The sequence below is a fragment of the Poecilia reticulata genome, linkage group LG20 (genome assembly GCF_000633615.1).
Source record: "Poecilia reticulata strain Guanapo linkage group LG20, Guppy_female_1.0+MT, whole genome shotgun sequence".
In the NCBI taxonomy this organism is placed as follows: domain Eukaryota; kingdom Metazoa; phylum Chordata; class Actinopteri; order Cyprinodontiformes; family Poeciliidae; genus Poecilia; species Poecilia reticulata.
The window spans coordinates 3,881,117-3,889,433 of record NC_024350.1 but is presented as its reverse complement, the minus strand read 5'-3'; the positions used below and the strand labels follow the sequence as shown (position 1 = coordinate 3,889,433).

General features: G+C 45.4%; 1 protein-coding gene across 10 annotated transcripts in view; it reads right to left on the bottom strand.

Moving 5' to 3' along the window:
* ntng1a (netrin g1a) overlaps positions 1 to 5,441 on the bottom strand; it is a 160,854-nt gene extending 155,413 nt beyond the window's left edge. For 9 of the 10 annotated variants that reach the window (XM_008438362.2, XM_008438363.2, XM_008438359.2 and 6 more), the window contains exon 1: positions 1,129 to 1,373. The gene's annotated coding sequence lies outside the window, so the exon portion shown is untranslated. Of the gene's footprint in view, positions 1 to 1,128; positions 1,374 to 4,949 lie in introns of those variants that run through there. The other variant, XM_008438353.2, reaches the window with a different exon arrangement.
* Positions 5,442 to 8,317: the final 2,876 nt, after the last annotated feature.

Below are 8,317 nucleotides of genomic sequence, written 5' to 3'. Positions count from 1 at the left end.
TTTACTGTGAATTAGACCAAATAATTTGATTTTATAGAACATTTTCAGAAATAATATTGGATAATGCTTGATTTCCTTCAAAATGATCTTTTTAGAGTGTTTAGAGGCACTGCCAGCCTCTAATTCTGACTCAACCATGAACACCAGAGGCAATTACTTTATTAATAGTGAAGGGAATGGTTTCTTCAACGAGGCTGAGCCCAGTATAATGACGCAATGTCACCGTGTAATTACGTCTTACATCGATGTGGTCAAAGGGATCCACAAGGGGGCGCACCGTTAAATGCCCCGAGAAAAGGCTTCACTTCAATACTTAGACCCGTTTGTTAATCTCCACGTTTTTTGTCCCCTTTAACAATTCACTCATTGGTAAAAAAAAGAAATGAGTTAAAGAAACTTAATTTCTTTACCATTGGAGGACTTTTGAGATTTAGCTTGAAATGCTTAACAAATTTAATAACTAAAATTGAATTATCTCCAAAATTCTGTTTTAAAGTGAAACCGATGAGATGTAGGTTGACTTTAATGTGAATTTGACACGTTGACCCTTTTTCTACCTTGACTCGGACTAGCAAGCAAGCATATTCATGTGTATCCATGATAACAGTCTCTTTAAAAAATAATTAGGATTATTATTTCATTCAAGGCCAAAAAAAAAAAAAAACACGGGCATGCATTAACAGCTTCTGCTGAGGTCAGTATCTGCCTGAGGGCTAATTCATACAGACTTAAAAGCAAAAAAAAAAAAAAAAAAAAGTAAAATAAAAATATCAGCAGCAAAACTAAGCATTTTGACTTAATTCATTTTTAAGCAGTGGACAAGGCTGCAGCCGTTCTAATAACTACACACAAGGTTGACACAAAAGCAGTAGTGAATATAGTGAATAGCGACGCGGTCGGCCGCAGCTTCCACAAGGGGGCGCGTCCTAAAACGTCCCAAGGAAACACTCGATTTCCAAATTTACGTCCCCCGTCTCCACGAGCATTTTGTCCCCCAAACCACAAAAGTGCCCGTTGTTGCAGGCAGAAACGCATCCAAAGCCGGAGCACGGTTAACTTCCCCTCAACTCCACCTCCACGGTGTTGCCGTATTTCGACGCAAACTTCACGAACAAAGGGAGAACTTACATTTCTCGCGTCCCCGCGGGGTTTATATCCCTTCTGTAGAGCCGCTCAACAAGTTCCGAGCAGCGGGAGTGAGCAGTGAAGGCAGACCGGAGCTCTTCTCTTTAAGGTGCGCTCCTCGGCGGGAATATGATGAGTGCGCACGTCGGGTCTCCGAGGAATCGCTGCGCGCAACATCCCCCAGCTCACACCTCTCTCTTTTCTCTCTTTTTTTTTTTTACCAATCTTTTTTTTTTTTTTTTTTTTTTTTTGCCTTCCTGTGCGAGCCGCCTTTTTTTGCCCCTCTTCCACTTCAAAACAAATGAGCGATCGCCGTCCTGAGGGCTCGGTCAGCAGCGCGCGCGCCTTGTTGTGGAGACGGAGGGCTTTTCTGGACGAGTGCTGCAGGTGCCAAAGTGTCCATCATCCTCTCTCTCCCAAGTGGCGCTCCATCACGGGCGTCAGGGGAAGAAAAAAAAAAAAAGAATTAAAAAAATCCAACTACGGAGAGAAAAAACTTTGACCTGCCGGTGTGAGATCCTCCTATTTTCATCCTACGAATAGGTTTCAGCCACTCAGCTGCGGGGGACATGAATCCCACCAGTTAGTCTCGGCTGCTGAGGTGATCCGCATCTTCTCCTGGTCGCGTCTCTCCGTGGCACACCGAGCGCCCAGATAATGCGCTCCCGGGCTCACGCTCAGCTTCCCCCCCTCCCACCCCCCTCGTCTTCTTCTTCTTCTTCTTCTCGTTCACACACATACGCGCGCACACCTATAGGGTGTTTCTCTCCTCTGCTCCCCTCCACCTCCTCCAGTTCGTCTTCAAACTGCAGCCAGCGCCGAGCGGACCGCATTCAGCAGCAGCAGCACCAGCAGCAGCACCATCCTCTATCGGGACCCAGTTGAAACTCTGAAGGGAGGAGTTGAACCTCTTTTTAGTGGAGTTCACGAGATGCGTTAAATGTCCCACACGCAGGTGCGCGTCCCCGCAGGCTCAAGGGAATAATGAAGCTTTTAAGGGGAAAAAAGTATGTCTTCTGAAAATTGGAGAAAGTCCGGGGGGGGGGGGATCTGATAGTGAAACATTTGTCTGGGCCGTGTTGATGAGCTAAAACGCTCTGTTACGTTAAAAAGTGCGCAAATATTTGTTTTTATATCAAAGAATGAACAGACTGACGACCTGTCCAGGGTGACCCCGCCTCTCGCCCCGATCGTTAGCTGGAGATGGGCACCAGCAACCCTCCTCACCACACTGAGGGACAAGGGTGAAAGAAAATGGATGGATGGATGGATGGATGGATGGATGGATGGATGGATGGATGGATGGATGGATGGATGGATGGATACACTAAAAGATGTACCTCTGATTTGACCTTGTTTGGCAGGTCAAATACCGATTCAGTAAATGCATCTAAGATATTTTCAGTCTACAAACGCATGAAACACCATATGAGAGAAAAACCAAGAGGAGGTCAAACTGGCCGAGCCTTCAGATCTGCTGTCATTACATACAGCTGGGTTCAGTGGAAAGTTAAGTGGAAGGACCAACATGTGGTTGAGAAAGTACCAGCTATAGGGAACAGCCACGACATGGCTAATACACAGCATTTTTTTATGTAATAAAAATACTTTTGTTTTAAGTTCTGTTTAAATTTTCATTAGCCGCAAGATATGCACCCAAGTTTTCTGAAATAAATGCTTGAACATTGCTTAATTTTTTAATGAATCCATAGAAAATATGAGTTTAGTTTTTTACAAATTAAAAAAAATGTTCAATCAATTTGTCACAGTTGTCTCAGTTTGTCCTTTATATTGCCAGCTACCAATCCAAGCACCGCCCTTAAATTAAATATTTAGGACCAAGGCAAGAATGTCAGCAAAATCTGTAAGATGTGGAAAAACACGTTTTACATGTGGATAAATCTCAATGGGCTTCACATGTTCTAATTTCTACATGAGCAACACGTTGGAAAATGTCTCCAACATGAACAATTTTTCCATACGAGTGGTCTACGTAACATTACCCCAAGTGCTAAACATGTTTTGACTCGATATAATTTATACATGTGAAACAATTTCCCACCTTTCGCATGTTACTACATGACATAATTCCTGCCTGAGATATGGGAAAACTTCCTAGATATGGTTCACATGTATGATTTTACCCCCCATCTAAAATGTTCCACCTATGAAATATTTACACATGTGCTTCTCATGTGAAAACAACTTCCACATGTAAGTTTCCCTTCATGTGTTGCACATGTTACTGCTATGTAATTCCCACATGTGAAACACGTGCTAGAATTGTTCCACTTGTGGGCTTTTACAAGGGTGTTATTTTACATCATAGGTTCACATGTGAATTCCTATTGACTTCACATGGCAATTTCTGTATTTCAGAAAATTCATTCTTTTCCAGAGTGCCATACGTGGGTTTTATACATTTTGTATGTGATTTTTGCATGTGTCATCTCCCATTTAGTCACATTTACGTACAATGATGCTTTAAGCTGTTTCTATTGACCATATAAATGAGAAAATCGGATTCACAAAAGTACATTTGCTTAATGGAAACACACCAATCCTCATCCCCACACACACACCTAGCACAAAATTTGTGCTAGGTTGAGGTGGATTTTCAGTTTATCAAAATGTGTGTATTAAAAAAAAACTGTAACGGAAACACTCTTTTTCCACATCACACAAGTCACGTGATCAACAAGCAAATGTTACTGCAGGTGGATAAAACCACAAACTTATTAACAAACGTATTCACATTTGATTTCTACCACATTTCTAAATACAGATAATTGCGAGATTGTATCTTTTTTTTTAAATTAGAGGAATATCGCCAAAGTTGTGTGCACATTTATAATGGAAACACAGCTACAAACAGCTTTGCACATGTGAAATCTGAAGGAGTGTGTGCAAAAAAAAAAAAAAAAAGTGGATCAAAATTCTTCAACATAGAAACCAAAGATTAGAGGGCACCGTTTAAGAACTTTCTGGGACCGCCCCTGCAGATTGACGCGCCATGTCTTCAGCTCATCTTAATTAGGCTTTTTCTCTCCTTCTTCTAAAGCCGCTTCCTGCAGCTCTGCACGCAGTCGCACTTTAACTGATTATCACAGAGTGTAGACAGGAGAACAGGGTGGTAGTGCCAGCATAACTAGGGCCGTGACACTTGGCGCGCGGGTTTACAGTTTGACAACTCCACTACACGGCTCGGCGTGTCGGAGGTCTCCAGTCAGAGTCTGAGGTCTCCAGTCAGAGTCGGAGGTCTCCAGTCAGATGCTCAGGCTCCGTTTAATGCGGGTCAAAAGGCTCGCAGAACTCTCACCTCATTGGAACGTGAGGCATTAGAGAAAACCAGAGGAGTGTGTATTCAGTGGAAAGCTCCGCGGCGCACCAACTGCACGTCCTTATAATAAATCTAAAAAAAAAAACTCAGGAGCTATCAACGAACAGATAAATAAATAAATAAACATCTCTCAAATGATGAACCGAGCTTGTCTTTCAACTCGCGCGTCAAGAAGACCACATCTGATTTCTGACTTAAGCATCCAAGGTGATGATTGTGCCGATTCTCAGCAGTGGAAAGATGCGAGCACAAAAAAAAAAAGAAAAAAGAAACACAAGGGGATAAAGAGATGAGGCAAACAGAAAGCTCCTGCTCTTAAATCTTACTTCATCTAATCACGACGCGCAATTTTTTTTTTTTTTTTTTGGCCACCTACTCGGCGTGCGTCACAGCGGAGCTTCAAAAACTTTGCGCGCCCCCAGCTCGGGGATTAATAACATAATAATAGTAATAATAAATAAATTGGACTGTTTGAGCCTCTCACCTTAGCTGTTTTTTTCCTCCCTTTTCTCTCTTTATCTCAGTGCTTCCCTCCGTCTGGATCAACCCCGTCGCGTGGCCGGCTGCAGCCCAGAAAATCCGCTTTAAAACGGGACATGTTTTGTCGAAGCGGGGCGACTTGTGTCCGTCGCTCCTGGGGAATGTGTAAGAGAGCCCCCGGTGCCTGCAGGCAGAACACACAGGTGGATTGGGGGGGGAGAAAAAAAAATCCTACTGCGTATTTCTGTGTGTGTGTTTTCTAAAAGACGATTTCAGAAATAATAATAAAAAAAAATGCTGGTTAAAAACAGAAATAAAGAGATTCCGGGTGGGCTTTCTTGAAAGCGCCTCAGAGACAGCAGGAGAGTGACCAGACCCGCTGCTCTCAGACACAATGAGGCGCTCAGGCTTTGACAATTGACTTTCCACCTGAAAGTCTAATTCTCCGGCGGAAGCCCGCGCTCTGCGGCTGAGAACAACCAGGAACGCGACCGCGAACTTCCAACTGATCGTAAATGAGTTCGGTGGCTCGTTGGCGTTTCAACATGGCCACATTAACGAGCGTCAAGCGGCATTAGAGTCCCAGCGGGGGTTAGTTCAAAAGTCCTTTTTTTGAGGGGGGGGGGGGGGGAGGGGAGATAAAGGTTTGAACAAAAATACAGATGATGATGATGAGGAGGAGGAGGATAAAACTCTCATTTTACTGAGACACTTCAACCTGTGAGGGGTTTTAATGAATGTTTGACTTTTGAGCAGCTTTTCCCAAGATCGACACCATCATCACTGAACCAGATTATGCAACGCCTTGTAAAACATTCATCTGAAACATCAATGGATTGGTTAAGCAATGTCATTGACCAAAAGAAACAGCACATAAGTATAAAGAGGATTTATTCAACATGTATTATGAATATAATTCTAAATGGTAATCCATGTGGACAACCTGATACCCCTAAATAAACTCCAGTTTCCATGAGAAGACACCAAGTTAGTAAGTAGACTTTAATTCTTTTTTTTTTTTTAGCATTCCAGCTGTTCAGCGAAGGACGTAAAGAGTTTATAGACACCATTAGTGAATAATGTCTTCCTGGGACACACCAGACACATTTTGATGGAGACGTTTGAAGCACCGTTTGGTTAATAAACAGCATCCTGTTCTTTGAATTTCTCTGCTCATCATGTGAAAAATGGAAGTAACTACAACTGCACACCTCAAAAGTTATGGTTGTCAAATTAAACTAAATAGGCAAGGAGAACATTCATCAGGAACACATTCAAGAACCCCACCATAACTCTGGAGGAGACACAGAGATCCATAGTTTAGGTAAGGTAAGGTCATTTGATCATTTTCAGCAACAAGGCAGTTCAAAGTGCTTTACGTGAATTAGAAGAAAATACAAACAAAACAACAATACCAAAAAACAAAGAGGTAAGGGTAAAAAAAACCCACAAAACTGTTGTGATTTGAGTTCTTTGAATACATTTATTTCGAGGTTTTTCTGTGCTTGGTTCTGTTTTCTGATAGTCTCTGTGTTGTCCTGTCTCCCGTGTTGATTGTGCCCAGCTGTTTCTAGTTCCTGTGATTACCTTCCCCGTGTATTTAGTCCCTCCTCTTGTCTGAGTTCCTTGTCGGATCCTCATTGAGTGTTGCCTAACGTCTTCGTTTGAGTTTGTTCTGTTTCCTTGTGTTCTCTGCCAGTCTCCTTGTTCCTATGTTTTCATTATTGAAATATTCACTTTCATCATAACCTGGACTCCTGCGTTTGTTCTCACCACCTCCCAACACCGCCTCATGACAGTAGGATCCGACCAGACCACGGTGAGGAACGCAACCTAGTCCGCCATGGACCCAGCAGACCGTAGTTCGTTGTTCAGGGAGATCAGGAAGTACAACGTCGAAATGGCCAATCCGAGTTCCCTATTCAGCCACCTCAACGCCACCACACGTATGGCGGTCACCCTGGACAGATGGATTCCCTTTCTTCCTCTGCTGGGTTTGAAGGACTTCTACGAGGAGGTAAAGCAGGAACGGCAGGCAGTGGTGGCGGKGCTGGCTGCAAGATCTAAGCCAACACCACCAGCTCCAGCATCTACCACAGTCTGCCCGTCTCCTACTGCAATTACCTGCTCGGCCGAGTCCGCCGCCATCGCGGCGTCCCTGCCACCCGAGCCTCCCGCTGCTGTGGAACAGCTTCCTGAACTTCCTGCACCCGCTGTCAAGAAGCAGCTCCCAGAGCTTCCCGCGCCTGCTGCCGTGGAGCAGCCCCCAGAGCTTCCTGCACCCGTGGAGCAGCCCCCAGAGCTTCCTGCACCCGTGGAGCAGCCCCAGAGCGTCCTGCGCCCATGGAGCAGCCCCCGGAGCTTCCCTGCGCCCACTGCCATGGATCAGCCCCCAGAGCTTCCCTGCACCCGCTGCCGTGGATCAGCCCCAGAGCTTCCCTGCACCCGCTGCCGTCGATCAGCCCCCAGAGCTTCCCTGCCGCTGCTGCCGTGGATCAGCCCCCAGAGCTTCCCTGCGCCCGCTGCCATGGAGCAGCCCCCAGAGCTTCCCTGTGCTCCGCCCGAGCTTCCCTGTGCTCCGCCCGAGCTTCCCGTCGGCCGCCGATCCGTCCGAGCCTCCGCCTCCCAGTGCTCCGTCTGAGCCTTCAGCCGGCCGTCCTGCCAGCCCTCCAAAGCCTTCGAGGGAGCAGCGGCGCCCGCCGTAGCCAGTCTCCTAGTCTCTGCTTCCTCCGGTGGCGCCGCCTACCGGACCCTCCTCTTCGGCTCTGCTTCATGCGCCGAAAATGCCCGCCTGACTCCCCATGTGGGGTCCGCCTACTGCGCCATGGCCGGCGTCCGGACTGTTCTCGGCAGGTTCCGCCCTGACCGTGCCTTTTGCCTTTTTTTCCCTTGGGACTTGTAGTTGTTTTCCGTGGACTCAACCTGATCGCACCATTCCCACAGTGGAGAAGATAGGAACTGTGGCAATGCAGGAGAACACCAAGAACTGAATACATATGTTTTTAAGAGTTTTAATTGTGGGAAAAAAAACTGAAGACCATGCATCTTTTACTTTCTACTTTACAGTGGGGCACTACTTTCTGTTGGTGCGTTAGATAAGAAAATGTAAGGGTTCTGTAGTTTGTTTGCAGGCTACAGTAGTCAGTGTTCAGAAATTAAGACATTATTGTTCAATAAAGCTGCTGCCTTAATGGGTACTTAATAAAACAACCTTGCAAATCTTAAAGGAGAAATGTTTAAAAATGTTACGTCTGATTCTCGTGTGGTGAGAGAATCCGCAGACCACTGCTTTCACCCTGGTCATCGTCTCTTATGTGTACCAACGCCTTTTTCTATTTACAGGCTTTCAAAGCAACACGTGAGCCAAAATAT